At 38.4% G+C, this 25651-nt stretch overlaps 1 protein-coding gene across 1 annotated transcript in view; it reads left to right on the top strand.

Moving 5' to 3' along the window:
• Syndig1 (synapse differentiation inducing 1) overlaps positions 1 to 25651 on the top strand; it is a 191577-nt gene that overhangs the window by 74306 nt on the left and 91620 nt on the right. The window lies entirely within an intron of this gene.

Genomic DNA, 25651 nt, shown 5'->3' with positions numbered 1-25651 from the left:
GGTCACATTTTTGGTCAATTTGATGAGAAGCAAAGTGCAAATATTTACAGTTTGAATGTGGTCAAAAGGAAAAAGTTGTTTGTTTTTGGCTAAGGTGGGCAAGAACATTTTGTAGATGGAGGTAGATGTTCATGGCAAAAAAAAATCAGAATTAGGGTTGCTTTCTGGGGAAGTAAAGGATGCACACCACTTACATGTGCAGGAGAGGTCAGCTTGCTGCTTGTCTGAGAGAGAAAAGACAGGTGGGAAGGGAAATCTACTGCAGTGCTCTGGACTGAAGAGAAAAGAAACGAAGGGTCCATTGTTGGTCCATGTTGGCCAAGGATCGATGCATCTAGGGGAGCTTCAAGGACATGAGGAGTTTAGAGATAGTTGAGAGTAATGACTGGGAGGTAGTTGAATGTTCTAGAAGAGACTTCTAAAGAAATTGCCAAGTTGCATTGATAGTCTCTCTGAAAATATGATCTGACCTCTGGCTCCATGACTTTCCCCAGCAGGGTGTGGCCATCTATCAGCAAGTGAGGCTCCTAGTAGGAGCCCTCTGCCTGTAAAATGAAGGGGAGGGAGAAAAAAATAAGGAGAAGGTCTGGATAGAATCAGCTCTACTGTGGTAGTCGGCTTTTCAATCCTGTGACCAAAATACCTGACCAGAACAACTTGGAGGAAAGTTCAGAGAATTCAGTGCATGGTTAGCTGGCTCCAAGGCAGAAACATGGTGGCAGAAGGATGTGGTGGAGGAAAGCTTCTCAGCTCATGGTAGCTGGAAAGGGGAAAGGGCAGGGGAAAAGAAAGACCCTTTAATGCATGCCCCCAGTGACATACTTCCTTCAACTGGGTTCCATCTCCGGTCCATTCTTTGCCTAAAAGCACCACCTCTGAATCTTGCTGCATCAGGGACCATGCTTTCAGCACAGGAGCTTTCTGGTGACATCCAGATCCAAACTTTAGTACTCACCCACAGGGGGCCCCAGACTGGGTGGAGAGGCCAGTGAAACCATAAAGTAGGGTGAAGGAAAGGCCTAGGAGACCAGCAGAGTCAGGATCAGAGGCCCCAGATAAGTCCAGGTGCAGCTGGAGAGAGATGGCTGTAGTCAGGAGGGAATTCAGAAGTGGAGAGACAAAACTGGATGTTGGAACAATTCTCTGTAGGGAGTACAGACCTGACAGGCAAGCAGGAAGTCCTAGGAGAGAGCTTAACCTGCTGATACCTGTAAAGTGGAGAAGAAGGGTCATGAAGTCAGCCAGAGCCTTGTGGAAATTGGGAGGGTGCATTGGCTTCTGCTCAAGAGCCTGTGTCAAGTGTCTGCTGTTTTCCAGGGTCTGAGGGTTTGGCTGAAAGCAGAAGTCTAAATGCTGTCTGGCCAGCATGAGTTCTGGAAAGCAGACACATCCAAGTGCAATTTGAACTTAGCACAGGAGTCCTGATGAAGGAATAACCTGTTGCCTCTGAATGTATCCCAACAAGAGGACAGGGCTCCAAACTCAGTGTGTGGAATGAGGGCATTTTAGAAAGGGCATCTATAACCCTGCATCTTGAGAACAAGTATAAGGAGGCTTGTAGGGTGATAGGGAGAATCCTAGCCCAAAGGGACATGGAAACCCTGAAACAGATTATGTAGGAGTCTGCAAGGCTCAGTAACTGGTTGGGAATACTGAGACCCTGGGATTGTGGTGAGCATGGGAGCAACATGCCCCAGAAGAAAGTGAGGTCCCACTGTTGAGGACCTTAGCCATTTCAGGGAGGCTGTATTTAGGTAGGTTAAAAACTTGGATGCCTATAAGACAGGAAGGACAGATGAAGAGCTCAGAAGGAACCCTCAGGAGGAGTGGGCTGGGGACTGGAAAACCCATCTGGAACTGTCACTGTGATTGGCTCTAGCCTCATTCCTGTCACACCACATGGGCCATGCTGCTAGACAACCTTGGTAGACTCTTCAGAGTAACTAAGAGAATACTCCAAAGTTTCATTCACAAGACAACACAAAGCGAGCAGGACATACTTTGAAGGAATTGGGAACTGCAGACAGAGTGTCTTGACTTCACGATTGGCCATGAAGAATCATGAAAGAGTTTTAGGCAGGAGGGCTATCTTCTGATCTGTGTTTGGAGAAAGTGCTCTGGCTGCAGATTGGGACAAAGATACAGGAGAGATGGAGGGGAGATGGTGAAGTGCATGTGGATAGGACCAAAGTGGATGCAGAAAGCTCTGCTGGGGTCCCTCCAGAAACAATTCTTTTAATAATATGACAGTGGGAATCTTTAGTCACAAAAATGCTGCCTACATTACATTAATATTTTTAGAATGGTCTTTACTTATGATAGTAAGATGGTGAGCTAGAGAGCTATTTGTCACTGTGACCAAAATGCCTGACAAAAACATCTTAGAGGAGAAAAAGGTTATTTTGGCTCATGGATTCAGAGGTTTTGTCCATGGTGAGCCCACTTTTTTTTTTTGCTCTGGGCCCAAGATGGGACAGAACATCATGTAAGAAGTTTGTGGTGGAAGAGTGCTACTCCATTCATGGTGGCCAGTAAGTAGAAAGAGAAAGAAGGGACCACAGGAAAGATGAACCTTTTCAGGGCATGTCCCCAGTGATCCACCTCCTCCAGCCATTCCCCAGGTATGTTAGTGTTTTTGAATAATCAGTTCCCAACTGCAGGATGTGCCTGCAGTTTAAGGCTCAGAATAGTTACTATATTGAAAAAGTAAAAGAAATTGTTGAATGTCTCCATCATTCCATTCACTCATGTGGCTTTTATCCACCCCTTCATACCGTACATCCATACACTTTCTTTAAATAACCACACTATGTCAAGGTCAGTAAGAGATGAACAGATAATCTGAATGTCTTTTTACTCCTCAGTCAACTTCCTTCCTGTTGCTTCATAAAGGACTGAACTCAAAAGAAGTCTATTCCTCCTTCTTAAACACTTGCAAAGGGTTTTGACTGACCTTGTGAATAAATACAACCAGTACTTAATTGCAATTTTTTGATTCATAGTATCTTTGAACCCATAGTTCCTGCAGTCTATTCCTGAGTCTATTTCATTGCAACAGTTTTTAACATAGTGACATCAGCCAGTTGATGTGGAGTTTAGAACTCTGCAAAGGTCTCCAGAGGAAATCTCTTACAATAGAACTTGGGAGGTGGTGTCAAGAGAGGCAGACTTGTCTATCCTGGTAGGTTCAGTGCTTTGACAGGTGGTGGAGATGTCTGGGGAAATGAGCTCTACCACAAAACTGTGTTCCTCTGTTGCAACAACAGCAGTGATAAAACACCAGAAGCTATTTTTTTTAATAGGAATCTTGGTCAAAATAACAGCGCATACTCTATTAATACTTTTAGAGTGAGCTTTGATTATAATGGTAATATAAAGAATATTGTTTTTAATTCCTTGTCCATAAAAGTACTTCTTAATGACACTGAGGAAACAGCAAGTGATTTAAATTTGGGGCTGTTTCTTAGACACTTAGAGAAACTTCCTTTTGACATCCAAGGAATTCCACCAGACCAAAAAATGGCTCCCCACTGACTGAGGGGATGAGATCAAGACACGTTGTGACTATTGTCTTTTTTCTGATGCTGTGAAGTATTTTAGGGGATTGCCATAGTGGTTAACAAAGTCCTTTAGGAATTCCAAAATAACAAAGTTATTTTCCCAGAAACATTAATACAAGTGTAGGTAGCAATGGTGTTTTTTATTCCATTATTCCAGGCATGACACTTCTAATGACTGAATCAAATTGTTATAATTATGTGCAATAACTGTTCTGTGATATACCTTTTGTTCCATTCCATGAAATAATAAAGGGACATGTATCAGTTACTATCTACTGCATAACAAATCATCCCAAAACTTAGTGAGTTAAAACAACAAATATTTATTTAGCTCATAATTCTGAGTTAACAATTTGAGTTGGTCTTAGCTGATTCATTATTCTTCTGGTTCCACCTGGTTTCAGTCATTTGTCTGGAATTAGCTGGACTTGCTGGGTATCTGTGTGTAAGAATGTTAATTGACTATTGGCTACAGTGACAGAAATGACTGGAACACATTTCTTTCATCATCCATCAGGATAGTCCAGACTTCATCATATGGCAGCCAATGTAAGGGTCCCAATAGCAGCAAGAGAAAATGAGATCCACTGTCTAAATGATTTTCAAGTCTTTGCCTTTATCAAACATATAGTTGTCTTATTGGCCAAAGAAAGTCACATAGCCAAGCCCAGAGTCAATATGGGAGGGATTACTTGGAATCATAATACTGTTTCCTCTGTATTCATAGGAATGGGTTTCAGGACCTCTGGCAGATACTAAAACTTGTAGATACTCAAATCCCCTTTATAAAATGCTGTAGTATTTACATATAACCTATACGCATCCTCCCATGTACTTTAAATCATCTCCAGTTGAATTATAAAACCTAATATAATGTAAATTCTGTGTAAAGAATTGTATTGTTTGGGGAATAATGACAAGAAGACAAATGTTTGTACTTCTGCGGTGTAGATGAAATTTTCCCCCAATATTTTCCATTCTTGGATAGTTGAATCAGCAGATGGGGGATGCACAGATCTGCAGGGCTGCCTGCAGAGGAATGTGGCAACAAATTGGGGATTAGCTCTGCAACCACAGAGCAAGAAAGTGCAGACTCTTTGGCATACTTTTAAAAATCATGTAATTGAACAGAATGACAATAGTCATATTGTGACTGAAATAAAAACATAGTAAATATTAATCGGGATAGCTATTTCCCAGAAGGAAATTCTACTTCAGGAAAAAAATGTGTTTTTTAAAGCCTCTGGAAATTCTATGGAAGACGGACACTGTTAACTGCCCAGTGCAGTTTTCAGACCACCAATGCACTGGTTAAGAGCCAAGTCCTGATGGCTGGAGCTCTGATAGCTGGACAGTGTGGCTCTTACCTGATCCTCACTCTACCAGAAGGGGCTCATTCCTGGCACTGATGCAGAATGTTCCTAGATCCAGAGAGGTTTGCTCACCTGACACACATTTCTGCAATACCATACGGAGCCTTCATTTGGCTTTGTGGTTGTGATAGTAACATGAATGGGCTCTGTAACTACTTTCAAGGATGTTGATTGAAGGTCCTCACTAATGCAGCAGATGTTCTAGGATCTTCCCTGCCCTACCCTAAGATGAATGTGCTGTTAGTCACCAAGTAGAGCAGGTTGTGACTTGATATGAGATGGGGGATATCAAAGGGCTCTGAGTGGTTTTTAGGACTGCCCACTGCACTCTGTCTTACTTGACGGGCATCCTGCCTGGGTGCATTCAGAACACTCTGAGTGGTGATAATGTGGTCTGGTGTCCCACACCCCAGGGACTCCTCCCTGCTATGACTATTGCTTCATCCATTTCCCAGCCAGGAGCTAAAAACTGCAGCCTCTAACAAGACCAACAGTAAGAAACTGCTTCTTCTCTTCACACAAATAAAGCTCAAAGAGAGAAATTTCAAGGACAGATAATAAAGTAATCCTACAAAGTATACAATTGGAGATTAAAGGATGAAATTAAGTGGTTAGAGCCCCTGGCTGAAGAAAGCTTATAACCCTCACACTGTCATAGATACTGACCAAATTTTGAAAGACACATTATTGTGCACTTGTGGTGACAGTGCATAGCTATTTGGATCCTTAAAGTACAGAGACTGTCATCATCTAAAAACTTCACCCATGAAGGCTGAGACTTTTCTTTATTGAAGGAAGATAGGGGAAGGGAAACACAGATTTAGGAAGTGCCTGCTGTGTGCCAGACACGTTGTGTGCATTCTGCCATCTAGTCCTCACAACACTGGGGACAGGGGACACTATGGTTCCATGCTATTCATATAGAGGTGGAAGCTTGAGGTATTTCTAAGATCACATGATTAGCTTTGCTGGCAGCTCCTGGAGCTGAGACAAACCTACTGACTCAGGACTTATCTCCTGGTGTTAATGATATTCTTACTACATTAGGGGGAAGTGTATATTATGGTGAACTCCCATTTCATCATTGTTCTGGAGTTCACAAGTAAAGCACAAAAATACAGACCTGGGTTGTCCACGCCACTTCTTCACTTCTGTGAATCCTCAGTTGGGGCCCTCTAAGGCCTTGGTGTAGGCCCTCTCATTTAAAGACCTGAAATATGTTGAGAACACAGAATTTTACAACTGCAATGTAGCCCATACATATGCTTCATTAATTATATGGAAAAAAAGGGAAGAAGACTCAAAAAAAATTTGAAGAAAATACAAAATCATGAATGAGAAAGAACAATAGCAAATAGAAGAGTTAGACCCAGAAGAAGCAGAAAGAATTCAGGAAATGATTGGTAACATTTAGAAAATTATTTTTCATAGCCCTAGGGACATTTGAGGCACTGATTTGAGTGGGGGTGGGATTTTATTATTGCACTGGCTAGACCTCAAATACAATGTTGAATAGAAATAGAGAGAATGAATAATTCGCCTTACTCCTGATCTTTTTTGGAGGAAAGTTTTCATGATTCAGGCTTTTATGATCAAGGATGATATTAACTATAGTTTTTGTAGATGCTCCTAATCATGTGTAGGAAGATTCCTTTTGTTACTATTTCGTTGAACATTTTTTTTTCCAATGGAAAGTTGGTGTTCAATGTGTCAGGTGCTTTTCTCTATTTCTGCTTAGGTTATCATGTATGGTATTTCTTTTCTTTCTTTTTTGTCCTTTAATGCGATCGTGTACTGCATCAAACCATCCTTGCATTTGGGTATAAATTCTGCCAGGTTTGATTTTGTAGTTGCTGGGTTTGATATTCTAGTAATTTTGTTAAGGTTTTTGATGTCTGTGTCCATGAGGGATATTAGTCTACAACTTTCGTGTGCTATCTTTTCTGACTCTAGTATCTGATAACATCAGCTCTGAGAATAAGTTAGAAACTATTCCCTCTATTTTCTTGAAAATTTTGTGTGGTATTGGTAATATTTCTTTTAAAATACTTTTTAAAACTCACCAGTGAAGCCATCTGGGTCTGGATTCTTCTTTGTGGAAAAATTTTCACTTTACTGATCTGTTCCTTTACTGGATTAAGTCTATTGTTTTAAAGAAAATGTAAATACTTTTTCTTTTTTCATGACCCAGTTTTAATAATTTTTAATAATTCATGTCCATCTCATTTCAGTCTTCTCATTTGTTGGCATGAAGTTGTTCATAATATTCCATTTAAATTATTTTACTCCTGTAGGATTGGTAATAATGTCTCCTCTTTCATGCATCATTTTGGTAATTTTCTATTTCTTCTTTAGTCAGTCTAGTTAAGAGTTTATCAAGTTTGTTGATCTATTCAACTAGTTGACTTCTGGTCCAACTGACTTTTTTTCCTGGTTGTTTTTCTGTTTCCATTGGCTTAAATTTGTTCCTCTGTATATGATGGCTTTAGGTGAGAACTGGCAATATTTATTTGAGGTTTGTTTCTTTCATAATACACGTGCTCAAAGCTACAGCTTTCTCTCAAACATTGCTTTAACTGTCTCCTATACATTTGGATTTTTTTAAATTTTCATTTAGTTCAAGATATTTTCTGTATCCAGAAAATATTGTAACTTTTAATTTTACCACTGAATTATATAGTAATGTGTTGTTAAACTTCTAAATATTTGGGGATTTTTCACATTGTTTCTATCATTTAGTCCTAATTCAATATCATTGTGGTTGAAGAACCTATCTCTCATATTGACTGGGAATTGATATATGGACTTATATGTACTTTGTTCTGGAGACTGTGCCATGTGCACTTTGGAGAGAATGAGTGTTTTATCCTGGCTGTCTATGAGTCTTCTTGTTCCAGTTGAAAAGGGAATATTGGAAATGTTCACTCACTTTTGTGGATTGTCTATCTTTCTGTTGTGTCAGTTTTTTTTCATTCCAGCCTTCTTATGTGTTTGTATGATACACCTTTTTCTATCCTTTTACTTTGAACTTATATATTTGTTTCTGAATTTAAAGTGTGTCTCTTGTGGAAAGCACATAATTGAAGCTTATTATTTTAATTCAGTCTTACAATCTCTGTCTTTCGATAGGAATATTTAGTCCATTTGCATCAAATATGATTTTATATGATTGGAACTATGTATGCCATTTTCACTTTTGTTGTCTACATGTATCTTGATCTTTTTGTGATTGTTTCTGTTTCTTATGCTTTTTTGCAGGTTAAATGTGTTTGTGGGTTTAAATATGTTTCAATTTCTCTGTTAGTATGTAACTGTATTTTTAGTTAATTTCTTAGTACATTCTATAAAGGTTATGATAAATAAGCATCTAACTCATTCAATTAACTTCATATTAAAATGCTAACTTTATTTTAGTAAAATGTAGAAACAATACTTTAATATAGTTCCATTTTCTTTCCCCATTTTGCTCTCATATTTTCATGCATACATTACATGTTACAAAACCAACAATGTTATAATTATTAATAAATACCACTATGTCTTTTAAAGAAATATATCAGGAAGAGAAAAATATATGTATTTGCATTACATTATATAGTTACCCTCACTATCTTTACTGATTCCAATGACTTTTCCTATGGATTCAAGTTACCATCTGGTGTCATTTTCTTTCAGTCTAAAGACTTCTTTTACTGTCTCTTATATGACAGATTTGCTAAGAACAAATTCTTTTAGTTTTTATTTACCTGAGAATGTCTGTATTTCACCCTTATTTTTGAGATAGAGTTTTGTTGCTGTAGAATTCTTGATTGTCAGATTTTTTTTTTCACTTTGAATGTCACTATGGCCTTATTGTTTCATATGAAAAGTTACACATAAACTGAATTAATATTTCTCTATTTAGAGAAGTCCTCCCCACCCCATCTTATAGCTATCAAGTTTTTTGTTGTTGTTTTTTTTTTACTTTCAGAAACTAGTGTCTCTTTTGCATTTTTCCTAGTTGAGACTTTTTAAACTCCCTGAATCTGTAGATTAATTTGGAAGCTTTGGACCATTAGTTCTTCAACATTTTCCTGCCTTTCCTCTCCTCTCTTTCTCAAAATCCCACTGGAAATATGTTGGTGGGCTTGATGTTGTCCCACAGATGTTTGAGGTTCTGTCATTTTCCTTTAAATTTTTTTCTCCTCTGTTTTTCGGATTGGATAATTGACTTATTTGTCAAGTGTGTGGTGGCAAATCTGCTGTTGAGCTTTTCTTGTAAGTTTTTATTTCAGAATGCACTTTAAATTTCATAATTTCCATCCAGTTACTTTTTTAATAGTTTCTGTCCTTCTGTTTTTATATTGAATCATTGTCATCAGGTTTTCCTTTAATTCTTAAGAGAGTGTGTCTGTGCACACAAGCGCTTGAATGCTTATTTGTGTGTGGTTAAAATCCAACTAGACATATTGAATATTATGTTGTCATGACTTGGGAACCGCTTTTCTTCTCTGAGGTTTATGGTCGCTATATGGTTCTTTCTTTCTTTCAAATTGCTATAGAGGTTTTTTCTTTTTATTTTGTATTTTTTTAATGGCTCACGTGGGCTAAATTTATAGAATAATTCTCCTCTGTAGTGTTTAGCTACTGATGTCTCTCCGCAGTTTTGTTTCATTTGTTTATTTAACTCTTATTTTTATTGTTCAGCCTGAGTTCCTTGGGTTTACCCTTGGATCTGTGCAGATTAGACATCAGTCAGTTAATTACTGGTTAGAAATTGAGCCCAGATACTTCAAGTAGATACAGCTTTCACCATCTGCCAACAGACCTGTGCGTGGTTGGGTGAATACACTCTAGACACAGTTAATTCCCAATCTTCTTAGGTTTTACTGTCTACATGGCTCCCTCCTGCCTCATCTGAGCCAGAAGTTCATCCTGGGATGAGAGCGAGATTACCATGCCCCTCTCTCACTACAGCTTGCTCATTTCTAGGAGCTCCTGGCTTATCCTCTAGTTTGCCATTTGATCCAACAAACCCTCTCCTTAAGCTGGAAGAACTTCAAGCTTCTCCCATCTGTAGCTGGACATGGGTTTTCCACCTTCTGGCTCCTAGTCACTTCAGCCCCTCCCAGCACTGAAGTTCCTTGTTTCTACAGCCAGCCAAAGCTTAGTAGAAATATTCCATGGACTAAGCTGGTGGGGGTCTTGGAGCTGCCCAAAGCAAGAACAGCCCACACTCCTACAGTTCTTACTCAAAATTTCATTGCTTTTCATAAATAAACATCTTTAACATATTATTGACCAATGGTCAGTTTGAAAGCCATGACCTATTTTTGACAGTTTTGTCTAGTTGTTTAATAGGGTCAGATTTTACCTTCTTCCTGCTTTGCCATCTCAGAAGTCTTGCAGGACATTATCTAAAGTTCTGTCTATGCATTTCCCAGCATGCATCATATATGGACAAAGAATGTGTTCAGATACCCACAGATGGCTTGAGGTTAGGTTAAGAATTTTAATCAAATTAATTATCTTTAAATGATGTGACAAATAGTTGCTTATGGCATTAGAAAATTAAATTACTTATTCTTCTCCCTTGGGATAATCTATAAATAGAAAAATGTATTTAGATACTCTAGTTGCTTTTGGATCTATGTTGGATCACTCACACAAGGGAATCATTTTATATCCATGTGGTCACGTCTTATCTCTGTTCCCCAAACTGCAGCAACCACTTTATTCTGTGATGAGGCATTTCATGGATAATTTTGACTCATCTAGCAGTTAAATTTGCTTTCATGAAATGAGTATTTGCCACACTTGAGGACATGCCAAATATTTACAGTTTCCAAAGAAAAAATTTAAAATATTTAGTGAAATATAAACATGATTGGAATAACTCTATGGCATCTAATGTTTTAATTTTCTGTATCAAGAAAAACTCACTCAAATGTGTAACTTGAGGCATGTTTCTCAAATAATGAAAGTCATTATCTTTACATTATCATCTTATATATTCCCATGCATGTCAAGAAAATTCATATAGTTTCCAAAAATCATTTTATGAAAAGAAGAGAATGTTTCAGATGATAAATCCATCCTGCATAATAGTGCGAGTGGATCTTTCTTCATATTTCTCTGAAGTTCTTTTTGCTAAGCAAAGGTGTGGGCACATCAAACCAAATGTGTATGCTAAAGAAGACCTTTTGTAATTGTTCATACTTGTACTATCAATACAAGCGGATGTCTGGATTGTGGCCTCTGCCACTAGTCAAAATTATGGGGGGAGTCTGTGGCTGCCTCACAAAGAGAGTTATTGCCAGAGAATTTGAATTTCTTATAAGACCATAATTAATGTAATGAAATCCGGCTTTTCTATATTTACATGTTGCTATGAGCTGCATGCTTTTTAACATGGTAATTGTGGCAAATGTAGTTTGAATAACAATGAAAAGAAGGCCCACAACTGTGATAAATATCTTTCATACTCAGTTTTGAATAAATGCTAGTAGAATTTTTATTCTAAATGAAATTATAGTTTATTAAGTTTCCCCAAACTTGACTGAAATTCTCTCATCTCAAGTAATACTAATTTGAACAAAATCCAGTACAGATCAAAAGGATCCTTTGGAGTTCCCTGTAATGTAGATTTTCTCAATGGTTGATTAAAACATCTCTCTCCCTAGGCCTGCCAGTATCTGGAGCACTTTAATAAGTCTCTAATATGTGCATAAAACATGCTTCTGTGTTGACTAGCTTTGAGACTTGGGAATACCAATTTGACCAATGATGATAAAAACATCCTCTCCTACTCATCATACCATATAATTACAAGAGGTAAAAAGTATTGATATACCTTGGACTTAAAGTGGAAGAAGCAAATTCTTTCAATTCAAAATATCAGTGATGAAAATGTGTTGTTTTCAAAGGGTGACAAGAGACTAGTCTTCGTATTACAATACAATTCAGATCTTTACTAAACACACTGCTGAGGAACAATGACAGAATACATCATTAAAATCCAACAATGAGCCAAACTTTTGTTTGTCAGTGCTGGGGAATGAAACCTGTTAGGCAAGTACTCTGTCACTGATCTAGACTTTCAGCCTTTAACTTTTCTTTTAGCCAAACTTTTTCTTCTTCCTCTTCTTTTTTTCTGCAGCAAACTATTTCACAATATCTTCTAAAAACATAAGAAAAATAACACATTTGAAAACAAATAGTTTGGGGTGCCTCACGAACTGTCATATGGAAAAAATACTGTCATGAATGATGGATGGATCATGTAAATCTAGAGCACACTGCCCTGGATTTTTAAGATATCTAATAGATTTTCTAAATAACAAAAAGAAGCATTTTCTTTGTTTGAGAAGCTGTACCTGTCAGAACCATTAGGAGGGCAAGGGAGCCTATGTCCTCACAGATAAAGAGCAAACACATTAGTCTTTAGTGGAAACTGATATGACAGTGTCTGTGGTTTTTATCCATTTGGAAGAAACTGACAGAAATGGAAGGAGGTAAAGAAGAGGCCCTTGCTGTGAAAAGTGTGCCAAATGATTTTCATCTGGGCTCCTCTTTAATGCCACATGTGTTCCCCTGCCTGAGTGGAGAAAAGAGGGAGAACTGGGAGCTTGGCTGTCCTGCAAATTGTAGCAGGTTGAAGATCCCAAAAGATAAGATTTTTTTCCTCCTAGAGAATGAAAAATACATTGTGTCCCACGTACCAGCCACCAGATAAATGCTTGACTGTGATAGGAAAACTAGCCTCTGTCCACTTTAGAAAAATACATCTTCAAAACAAGAAGTACATGCTGTAGCACAGTGGTGTTAATTGAAAAACATCCCCAGAGTCTGCAGTACAGTTTTCACACTGCACCTCAAAGGGTTTCATGAGCAAAATGTAAGCCAACCTACCCGAAAGCTGTATGTTAAAGGACAAATAATTAGAAATCTCATTTTCTGAAAGGTGAGATCTACCAGGGGATATGATAGACGTCTATGCAACCATAAAACAAATGGAATATGTGAAGTAAGAGAATATCAACCAGAGCTAAAAGAAGCTGATTGAGAGACAGGATTCATTGCTTTGGATCTGATAATCATGTATATGACAATTACCCACAGAAGACTGGACTGTAAAATCTAGATTCAACCGCCCTCACCAGCCCACACAGGATACAGGATTTCAGTAGGCCTGTTTCACCCCTCCCCCTTGCTGGGGCAGACACTGCCAGAGCCTAACCTTTGGTACAGGACCACCCCTTTCTACCACAGACTACTATGAGAAGTCAAGCCCAGAAGCCAAGATCTACCCACTCCAATTTACGCAGGTCCCAGACACAGGAGGTAGTAACATCCATTGAGGGACACCAGCAGGGTCTGGAAGCCCAACATCAAGGTGAGGTACAGACAATCTGTAAAGGTACTACAAGAATATAGGAAAGAAACTGCAATACCTCAGATCTACACTGCAGGAAAGAAGACACATAGACAACATAAAAAAACGAGGGAGGAAAGTGCCCCAAACAAACCAGAACACTATAATAACAGAATCTATCGACACTGAAATTGATGAAATGTCAGAGAAGGAGTTCAGAAGGTTCCTATTTAAAATAATCTCTGAATTAAAGCATAACCTAAATGAGCAGATAAAAGCAAAAGTTGATCACTCTAACAATGAGATAAGAGAGCAAATACAGGTAGCAAAAAATTATTTCAAGAGAGAGAGAGAGATCCTGAAAAAAAAAGTCAGAAATCCTTGAAACAAAGGATACAATAAATCAAATAAAAACTCAATAGAAAGCATAACCCACAGACTAGATAACTTGGAAGAAAGAATGTCAGATAATGAAGATGAAGTTTACAATCTGGAAAATAAAGTTTATCACACAGTGAAAAAAGTTAGAAACCATGAACATAAAATCCAAGAATTATGGGACAGCATCAAAAGACCAAATCTAAGAGTTATTGGGATAGAGGAAGGCACAGAGTTTCAAACCCAAGGAATGCATACTCTCTTCAATGAGATAGTATCAGAAAATTTCCCAAGCATGAAGAACAAATTGGAAAACCAAATACAAGAGGCTTACAGGACACCAAAATGTACAAAATTACAACAGATCTACACCAAGGCACATTATATTGAAAATGCCTAGCATATAGAATAAGGATAGAGTCTTAAAAGCCACAAGAGAGAGGAATCAGATCACATATCGGGGGAGACCAGTTCATTTCTCAGCAGATTTTTCAACCTAGACACTCAAAGCCCAGAGATCATGGAACAACATATACCAAGCTCTGAAAGAAAATAGACACCAACCAAGAATCTTACATCCAGCAAAACTAAATTTTAGATTTTATGATGAAATAAAAAAATGTTAAAAGAATAAATATCCATGATAAAAAATGTTAAAAGAATTTATAACTAGAAAACCTGCACTATAGGACATCCTCAGCAAAATATTCTAAGAAGAGGAAATGAAAAACAATGATGAAAATCAGCAGAGGGAGGGATTACACTAAAGGAAAATCTAATCAGAGGAGAAAGCAAGTCACATTAAATACCAAAAATAAAGAAAAATGGCTGGAATACAAATCATGTCTCAATAATAACCCTGAATGTTAATGGCCTAAACTCACCAATCAAAAGACATGGACTAGCAGATTGGATTAAAAAAAAAGATCCAACAATATGTTGCCTCCAAGAGACTTATCTCATAGGAAAAGACATCCACAGACTGAAGCTGAAGGGTTGGGGAAAATCATACCACTCACGTGGACTACAGAAGCAAGCAGCGGTTTCCATCCTCATATCAAATAAAGTAGACTTCAAAGTAAAGTCAATCAAAAAGGGATAAAGAAGGACATTACACACCGCTTAAGGGAACCATACACCAACAAGACATAACAATCATTAATATATATGCCCCAAACAATGGAGCAGCTATGTTCATCACACAAACTCTTCTCAAGTTCAAGAGTCACATAGACCACAACACAATAATTTTGGGTGACTTTAACACACCTCTTTCCTCACTAGATAGATCTTCCAAACAAATGCCGAAAAAAGAAACTATAGAACTCAATAATACAATCAATAACTTAGACTTAACTGACATATATAGAATATTCCTTTCTTCTCAGAAGCACATGGATTCTTCTCTAAAATATACCATATACTATGCCACAAAGCAACTCTTAGCAAACATTAAAAAGTAGAGATACTACCCTGCATTCTATTAGGTCATAATGGAATGAAATTAGAAATCAATGATAAAATAAGAAATAAAATCCACGCCAACACTTGGAGACTAAATAATATGCTACTGAATGAGCAATGGGTTACAGAAGACATCAAGGAGGAGATTAAAACGTTTTTAGAGGTGAATGAGAACACAGATACAATGTATCAAAATATCTGGGACATTATGAAAGCAGTTCTAAGAGGAAAGTTCATTGCATAGAGTTCATTCCTTAAAAGAAGAAAAAGTCAAACAAATAAATGTCTCAACATTACATCCCAAAGCCCTAGAAAAAGAAGAGCAAATCAACATCAAAAGCAGCAAAAGACAGGAAGTAATTAAAATCAGAACTGAAATCAATGAAATTGAAACAAAAGAAATAGTTGAAAAAATTGACAGAACAAAAAGTTGGTTCTTTGAAAAAATAAATAAAATTGACAGACCCTTAGCCATGCTAATGAAGAGAAAAAGAGAGAAAACTTAAATCACTAACATATGTAATGAAAAAGGAAATATCACAAGACACTACAGAAATACAAAAGATAATTAAAAATTATTTTGAAAACCTGTACTCCAATAAAATAGAAAATATTGAAGGCATCAACGACTTCTAGAGTCATATAATTTGCTTAAATTGAATCAGGATGATATACAGAATTTAAACAGATCAATTTCAAGTGACCAAATAGCAGATGCCATCAAAAGTCTACCAACCAAGAAAAGCAAATGACCGGATGGATACACAGCCGATTTCTACAAGACCTTTAAAGAAGAACTAATGCCAATACTCTCCAGTTTAATTCAGGAAATAGAAAAAGAGACAGCACTTCCAAACTCATTATATGAGGCCAATATCACTCTGATTCCAAAACCAGGTAAAGACACATCAAAAAAAGAAACTTCAGACCAAAATCTCTAATGAACATAGATACAAAAATTATCAATAAAATTCTGGCAAATTGAATACAAAAACATATCAAAAAGATCGTGCACCACGATCAAGTGGGATTCATCCCAGGGTTTCAAGGTTGGTTCAACATAAAGAAATCAATAAATGCAATTCATCACATCAATAGACTTAAAGATAAGAATCTTATGATTATCTCAATAGATGCAGAAAAAGCATTTGACAAAATACAGCACCCCTTTATGTTCAAAACACTAGAAAAACTAGGGGTAACAGGAACATATCAACATCATAAAGGCTATCTACGCTAAGCCCCAGGCCAACATCATTCTATATGGAGAAAAATTGAAGGCATTCTCTCTAAAAACTGGAACAAGACAGGGATGCCCTCTTTCACCACTTCTATTCCACATAGTTCTTGAAACATTGGCCAGAGCAATTAGATGAAAGAAATTAAAGGGATACACATAGGAAAAGAAGTAAAATCTAGATTCAAGAAGGATTTTGCAGAAATAAGAGGGGTGTTTCAAGAATGTGGAGGGAGTGGGGATGAGATGGTTGGGTCATCGGTAACTGGAGGTCAAATCACAGAGACAGCTGAACTTCCAGCAGAGCATTCCAGGCTCCACTGTCTCAGGCTTGTCTCAGAATTGTCTCAACCAATTCCTTTGGTTATGTCTCAATATGATAGATTCTGTGAAAATTCACTGTAATATTTCTAATAGAAGAGAGAGAGAGAGAGGGAGAGAGAGAGAGAGAGGAGAGAGAGAGAGAGAGAGAGAGAGAGAGAGAGAGAGAGAGAGAGAGAGAGAGAGACCAGCCATTGGGATAGATGAGTCCATTATGGGTCTTTGTTTTCTGCGTTTGTTTTTATCCTTTCTTAAATGTCACTAGGTAACAGCTTACCAAACAGTTCAAAAAAATTTCCAACTCCCTCAGGTGACTGCTGAGAAGAACCATAAGCAATCCCTGTTCCCTGCTACCTTCACACACTCTTGCTCCTCAGTAGTTTCATTCAACTTCTCAGCTACCACATGGGCTCCCCCAATCCAGTAACTTCTCATCCCCTCCTTATGGACGGAGTGTTCTTTACCTTGCCTCCTGCTGGCTTCTCAGTATCCAGGATCTCAGTTTAGATACTATTATTTGTGAGTATGTTTACTTGTTCATTTCTGTCTTATCAGACGTAGCTGACTTAGGGTGGCTTCATCCAGAAGCAGACACTGATGTAAAGACTTATGAGCAAGTGATTTACTAAGAAGATGCCCAGGGAAGACCAGCAAATGAACAGGGAAGGAAGATGAGGAAGGACAGGAGGTCAGGCAAATCTCTACAGAAGGTCTCAACCTGATCCCACAAGGGCACTGGAGCCTGAGTTAGAAGGCTGATGGTCTATGGCCCACTGCTACAAGGAGGCCATGCAATGAAGGGACAGAGATGTAAGTTCCTAGAATCACCCTGGGAGTCTTCTCAAAAGGAATCGTAGAGGACCCTGACTTTGTTTAGTACAGTGCTTTAAAAGTTACCTTAAGTCAAATGCAAGAAGCAAAAATGGAAACTAGACCTCTTGACACATAGTTAGCCTCTTGGCACTTTTTTAGTAGTATTTGTAAATCTTCTTGTCTTAGAGATCATGTAGTTAGGGTCGCATCATAATGAAAAAGATAGACTGTAAATAATGAATAAAAAGAAAGCATGGCATGAAGAAGATTATGAATGACACACCATTGTTTTTTTTTGAAAAAAGACAGTCATGTTAGCCAGAGAGATTGTCCTTTGTGGGCTCAAGTGAAGAAGAAGACCAGCTGATGCAAATGCAAGGTGGTGGGTGGCCCAGGTCAACATTCCCTATGACCCTCAGTCCAGAGCTATATCTTCAGCCCAACATTCATGTCTTCCCCTGATTCTCCTTTTTAAACACATTTATGCAGAGGGTTTGAATATGGATGTGTCCTCCAAAGTTCTATGTATGAAACACTTGGCCCCAGGGTAGAGATATAGGGAGTTGGTTGAATCTTTAGAAAGTGGGTCCCAGTAGTGGGGAGCCCTTAGGTCACTAGGAGTATGCCTGTAAAAAGGGATTGCAGCAGCTCAGTCTTCCAGTCTCTTTCTGCTTCCTGGCTGGTGATATAAGCATTTTGCTGTACCACACACTCCTTTTATGCTATGCCATCCTCATTAGAGGACCAAAGCAAAGGGGCCACCCAATCTTGGACTGAAACCTCCAGAACTATAAGTCAAAGTAAACCTTTTGTCTTTTGAAGTTAATAGTCTCAGATATTTTATTATAGTTACATGAAACTGATTAATACACAGCACCACAAGTCCCATGGGTAAAAATAGAAAAAAAAATAAAACATTTTTTACTTTAATTCAGTGACTTCTGGATTAATTTGACCCTGACTTTTTTTTTCCTTTTTCTACTTAGTCATACAGGACAGTAGAATGCATTTTGACACATCACACATAAATGGAGTATAATTTTTTATTCTTCTGGTTGTACATGATGTAGAATTACACCAGTCATATAGTCATATATGTATATAGGATAATAATGTCAGATTCATTCTAGTATCCTTCCTACCCCCATACCCCTCCCGGCCCTTTACTCCCCTCTACCTAATCCAAAATAACTCTATTCTTCTCTAGTCTCTCCCTGCCCCATTGTGAGTTAGCATCTGTGTATCAGAGAAAACATTTGGCCTTTGGTTTTTTGGGATCAGCTTATTTAACTTTGCTTGATTTTTTTCTAGCTTCAACCATATACTGGAAAATATCATAATTTCATTGTTTTTTAAGGCTGCATAATATTCCATAATATATATATATATATATCAGATTTCCTTTATTCATTCATCTGTTGAAGGATATCTACTTTGGTTCCATAGTTTAGCTATTGTGAATTGAGCTGCTATAAACATTGATGTGACTGTATCACTGTAATATGCTGATTTTAAGTCCTTTGGATATAAACTGAGCCAAATGATGGTTCCATTCCAAGTTTTCTGGGACATCTCCACACTGTTTTCCAGATTGGTTGCACCAATTTGCAGTCCCACCAGCCATGTATGAGTGTACCTTTTTCCCAACATCCTTGCCAACATTTACTGTTGCTTGTAGTTTTGATAATTGCCATTCTGACTGGAGTGAAATGAAATCTTAGAGTAGTTTTAATTGGAATTTCTCTAATTGCTAGAGATGTTGAACATTTTTTTCATATATTTGTTGATTGATTGTATTTTTTCATATATTTGTTGATGAATTGTATGACTTCTGTGAAGTATCGGTTCAGTTCCTTAGCCCATGTTCCATGATTGGATTATTCGGATTTTTTTGGTATTAAGTTTTTGGAGTTCTTTATATATCCTGGAGATTAATGCTCTATCTGAGGTGTATGTGGTAAAGATTTTTTCCCATTCTGTGAGCTGTCTCCTCATGATTGTTTCCTTTGCTGAGAAGAAGCTTTTTAGTTTGAATTCATCCCATTTATTGATTGTAGATTTTACTTCTTGCACTTTAGGAGTCTTGTCAAGGAAGTCAGATCCTAGGCCAACATGATGAAGATTTGGGCCTATTTTTTGTTCTATTAGGCTCAGGGTCTCTATTTCAGTGCCTAAGCCTTTGATCCCCTTTGAGTTGAGTTTCATGCACGGTGAGAGATAGGGTTTTAATTTCATTTTGTTACATATGGAATTCCAATTTTCCAAGTATCATTTGTTGAATAGGCTATCTTTTCTCCAGTGAATGTTTTTGGCGCCTTTGTCTAGTATGAGGTGACTATATTTATGTGGGTTTGTCTCTGTGTCTTCTGTTCTGTAAGGACAAGAATCATATGATTATCTTAATAGATGCAGAAAAAGCATTTGACAAAATACAGCACCCCTTCATGTTCAGAACACTAGAAAAACCAGGGACAGTAGGAGCATACCTCAACATTGTAAAAGCTATATATGCTAAACCCAAGGCCCACATCATTCTAGTTTCTCCTACCCCTGCCCTTCCAAGTCCCAGGCCAGATGTGTTTCTCCCAGCTGGTGCTGCAAGCAGTCAGATTGGAGGGGGAGGGGTAGAACCAGGTGGGTTTCTGTGACCAATTGTCCCAGGTGTAAACCTCTCTCTATGTTTGATTTTTCTCCTGGTCACTTAAGTACACCCAAGACATGCAGTCTGTGGTTATTGGACCTGTATTTCGGGTGTGCCAGGAATTGGCTTCCTATGTTGCTGTCCGGCCACAGCTGCTTTGCCCTCCACACACAGCCTGGGGAGATGGTGGTTTCTTTCCCCACACACAGCATCATGCAGCATGTCCTTCAGGTTTGTTGGGCAATGTCCTTGATCTCTAAATGCTCCATACACAGACACACCTAGGGCCTCCTAAAACTGCAGCTTCCTTTAATTCCTTATCCTTCTACTGTGCTCACAGAGGGAACTCTCTGGCCGGAGCTCTGGCCTGGCAGTGGCAGCAGCTATGCCACTGGGGATTTTTTCCTTATTTTATTATATCTAACTTCCTGTGTCCCTGGTCTGCTTTGAACATCCAGTTTTAGGTTCCAATAAAGTCTCCCTCCATGGAACAGCAGGAATGCGGCCTCCTCTATTCCACCATCTTGGAACTCTCCTCCAACATCATTCTAAATGGAGAAAAATTGAAAGCATTCCCTCTAAAAACTAAAACAGACAAGGATACCCTCTTTTACCACTTCTATTCAACAGTGTCCTTGAAACTCTAGCCAGAGCAATTAGATAGGAGAAAGAAATTAAAGGGATACAAATAGGAAAAGAAGAACTATTTGCCAATGACCTGATTCTATATTTAGAAGATCCAAAAGAAATTTCACAAGAAAACTTCTAGAACTAATAATTGAATACAGCAAAGTAGCAGGATATAAAATCAACACCCATAAATCAAACATCTTCCTATGCATCAGTGATGAATCCACTGAAAGAGAAATTAGGAAAACTATCCCATTCACAGTAGCCTTAAAAAATACTTAGGACTCAATCTAACAAAAGAGGTGAAAGACCTCTACAATGAAAACTACAGAACACTGAAGAAAGAAATTGAAGAAGACCTTAGAAGATTGAAAGGCTTCCCATGCTCCTGGATAGGCAGAATTAATATTGTCAAAATGGCCATAGTACCAAAAGCTAATACAGATTTAATGCAATTTCTATTAAAATTTTAATAACATTCTTCATGGAACTAGAAAAAGCAACCATGAAATTTATTTGGAAAAATAAGAGACCCAGAATAGTCAAAGCAATTCTTAGCAAGAAAAGTGAAGCAGGAGGCATCACAATACCAGATCTTAAACTATACCTCAGAACCATAGTAACAAAAATGGAATGGTATTGACACTAAAATAGACACATAGACCAATGGTACAGAATAGAAGACACAGAGACAAACCTACACAAAAACAGTTATCTTATTCTAGACCTTTTGTGTTGTTGTTTTCAAAATACCATTTATTTTCACTTCCTGATCCGCAGTGTGACCTTTGGGAATACTACTGGTGTAGTTGTGCACAAGCTATTTGGCTTCATACTAGATAGGACTGAGGGAACACAACTGTAGGTGACCATGGTGCCACTGCCTCTGCAAAGGAAATTATATCAAGCCACAGAAAAGAAGGCACAGTACACTTACATGTGGACAAGCTCAGGAAGTCCTGTCCCATGGAGAAGACTGTCTTACTTTGAGAACCTGGTGGAAGCTGAAGATAACTAATGGCCTCATTCTTGGTACAATCTGGAAGAAGGGTAAAGGCTGAACTAAGAACAGAAGACAGAGGAAGCAGCACATAGTTTGTTATCATTGATGTTTGTTTGCTGGGGTGGAGGTTTGGCAAATATTTAAGAGGACTAAGCCTGAAATACCATACTGGAGAGACCCTCAGAGAAAAGGGTCTCCATCCCAGTGACATCTCATCTAGATACTTCTTGTAGATCTGTGATGCTTGTATATGCCCAGGCACCACTGTGCTCTTGTTAAAGTGCCAGTCCAGCTCAGCACAGTAGTATCCACCTGTAATCCCACCCAGGAAGCTGAGACAGTGGGATCTCAAGTAAAATAGACCTTCCTGACAATGGTCCCCATCCCTTTGGAGCCAGAGAAGGTGCAAGACTGGGAACACTGCCCTTTTCTTGAAAAACAGCCCTGCATCATATACCCCCTTTTGGAACGCCTGGATCTGCACCTGTCCTCTTCTAAGGATGGTCCTTGCCTGTTAAGACAACTCTCACACCTGCATTTCCTGCCCAAGGGTGTCAAAATGTGGATGACTCACTCCCAACACCCCCACTTTTCCCTGCAGAACAGAAGGCTACTCTTGCCATTGCTCTTGCTCTGGATCCTTCTTGATATGCGCTGAGAAGTGGAGAACCCAGAATTGCTCTGCTGGGTGGGAGGTGGAGTGGAACCTCCTGCCTCCTCTCAGCCTTAGGGTTCCTCCCTTATCATGGTGTGGGAGCTCAGCAGGGTTTGTGTCTACCTAGTGATAACTGCCTCATTCACCATCTGTCTGCAACTTCACAGGACTCCTTCCACAGAGGGAGGGACAGAGAGGGCTGCCACACACTGTTTCATACCCAGCTTTGGGGTTGAGGTGTTGAATGTAACAGCAGGAATGGAACCCTCTATGCTGTGTCTCCCTGAGCTTCTGGAAATGCAGCAATGAGTCCAGTTTTATAGAAGGAGTAGGTGAGATACTTGTATGGCAGCTGCTGAAGGCATGTGCTTTATTTTTGTTTTAGGCAATGACCTAGAAGATATAAACCTGTGGTGAAAGGGACTTGCAACAGTTCCTTCTTTGTTTAGCAGATTGGGTCATTTTGTATCATTTGGAATTGTCGCCTTGTAATAGCCCATCCATTAGTCATCAGTATGGGCTGGGGTGGAGGTACAAGAATGTCAGACTCCTAGTCCTGGGGGACGTTGGAAGCCTCTTTTTAGTGGCCAACTACTGCCCTGCCGATTGTGATTCCCTTCCCACAACACCTAAAACACCCCTGGGCTGTGCAGAACTTCAGATTTGGAAGATCAGAATCCAAAAATGATAAGGACTTCTAAGAGAGTTTTAAAGAACCAGCTGTCAAACAAGTGAGTGATGTAGGTTTTCCTAATAATCCCCATGGATCTGGAAGCAACAGGCAGGACTTTCAAAACATGATTGCTATGGTTTGGATGTGGTTTGTCCCCCAGGGTTCATGTGTTGGCAGCTTGATCCACTGTGTGACAAGGTTAGAGGTAACAGAGCCTTTAAGAGGTGGGGCCTCATGGGAGATAATCAGATCTCTAAGGGAATTACACTAGGAAAAGATTAAGATAGTTCTCATAGGACCCTGGTTATTTCTCAAAACAGAGTTGTCATAAAAGAATAAGACTTAAAAAAAAAAAGGAATAAGACTGACTCCTCCCCACTCTCTGGATTTCCACCTCACCATTCACTTTTGCACCCATTCTCACCATGATGTGATGTAGTCAAAGGGTTCTCATAGAGCCAGGACCAGGCTGTTTGGACTGAAAAAGACAGTAGCAGCATTTTCTTGCTATCTTCTTTCAGAAACTGCACGTTAGTGTAAATGTGTTCACTGGAACAGGAGGTGGGTCTGTGTCCCCTGTTCACACTTTCTCTCCAGTGCCATCACACAACACCACCACACAGCTTGACAAACTGAAGTTCTCTGAGGTAGTGTGAGTCTACAACTAGTTCTGAAAACCATGGATATGGAATGGTCTCACCTTCAGGAGACAGAAAGTGCACACCTCCTGGGAGAGCCAACCTGTTAAAATCAACATGGCACCTGTTGTATCACTAAAATAAATGAGCTAAATTCAAAAGGTGTTGGAATTTGTGAAACCCTGAAAACTATTACCCCTCCTTACTCTTGACTATGATTCTACCACATGAGGAGAATTCCTGTGTGGGGCAAGAGAAAGTTATGGACATCAGACCATGAGTGTTGTGAATAGACTCATTTGTCCATGATTAATGCATTTTTTTCCAGCTCGAAGGTGTTATCATTCCTATTTTATAGTTGAGAAAGTGGAAGTTCCGTACCCTGGTTTCCATCTCGTCTGCATGTTAGAATCATGTATAAAATCACGTGTAATCATCAGGGACCCAGGTATCCGGAGTCTTGAAGCCCCATAAGTGAGCCCCTTGAAGACATTGGTGACTCACTTAGGTGTCTCACAGGTAGGAAGGGTCAGATGAAACTTAACCTCCAATGCCATGCTTTTTCTTCTCACATTAATTCATATCATCATATTGACTGACCCGTATTTTAAGATCATGTTGATCCACAAAATGTAAATTGGAACTACAAGGCTTGGCTTTATATTTTTTTAAAAAATCAGATTCTTGTAAATTTTGCTCCAGGAAAAGCATGCAAACAAATATAGAACACAGTTAATTACATATATACTGAAATGTTTAAGGGGAGTATTCTGATGTCTGCAGCCCACTTTGCAAATAAAATAAAATAAAATGACCAAACACAAATAAAATAAAATGAAGAATATATAGAATATAGAGAAATATATAATATTCATTGTTTGGTGAAATACATGATAAATCATTACAGTAAAGAAGCAAATAGTAGAATCTAAGTGGTACATACATGAATGTTCACTGTATAATTATTTTAAATGTTTTGTGTGTTTTCTTTATTCAAAAGTAAAAAAAAAAAAATACTGACAATACCAAGTGTTAGCAAGGATGCAAAGCAAATATAACTCTCACTGATTGCTGATGCTAGTGCAATATCATAGTGCCACTTTGGAAAACAGTCAATTTCTTATCTAGTTCAGTAAGTACCCTATAACTCAGAAATCCTATGGCTGATTATCCAAGAAAATAAAATCTCAGGTTCGTACAAAAAAAAAAAAACTGTACAAATATGTCCATAAAATTTATTTTTTAATAACCAAAACTGAAAATAATGCAAATGTCCTTCAGTGGATAAGTGGGTAGACATATTTTAATGCCTTCTCATCATGCAGTATTACTCAGGAAGGAAAAAGGAATAAACATTCAGACACCTGGCTATATCTCAGGGATGTTATGATGAATGGAAAAGGTTTGTCTCAAAAGATTAATGCTGTGTGATTCCATTTGTATGACACTCTCAAAAAACAACACTATACTAATAGAACAGAAGAGAATACAATTCAGTGGTTGCCGGGGGCTAATGTTGAGGAAGGATGTGACCATGTAGAGGCAGATGAGGAAGATGTGAGGAGGTGAAGGAACATTTCTCTATCCTGGTTGTTGTAATGGTTGTATGAATCTATACATCAATGAAATCCACAGAACACCGCAAGAGTGAGGCATGGATAAGCTGATGAAGAGTGATAGACATCTGTAGTTTATTCAGAAATTTTCTGCCAATGTCATGTTTCTGCTTTTGATCATTGTACTGTGGTTATATAAGTGATAAGGCAAAAGTACGTGGGAACTCTCTGTTCTATCTTTGAAATTTCTACAGGAACTCTGTTCTATTTTTGAAATTTTTATGTGAATCTAAAATTATTTCAAAGTGTATGTGTATATATATATATATATATATATATATATATATACACTTATA

This window comes from Marmota flaviventris, chromosome 2, assembly GCF_047511675.1.
Source record: "Marmota flaviventris isolate mMarFla1 chromosome 2, mMarFla1.hap1, whole genome shotgun sequence".
NCBI classification, from domain to species: Eukaryota; Metazoa; Chordata; class Mammalia; order Rodentia; family Sciuridae; genus Marmota; species Marmota flaviventris.
This window is presented reverse-complemented; position numbering and strand designations above follow the sequence as displayed.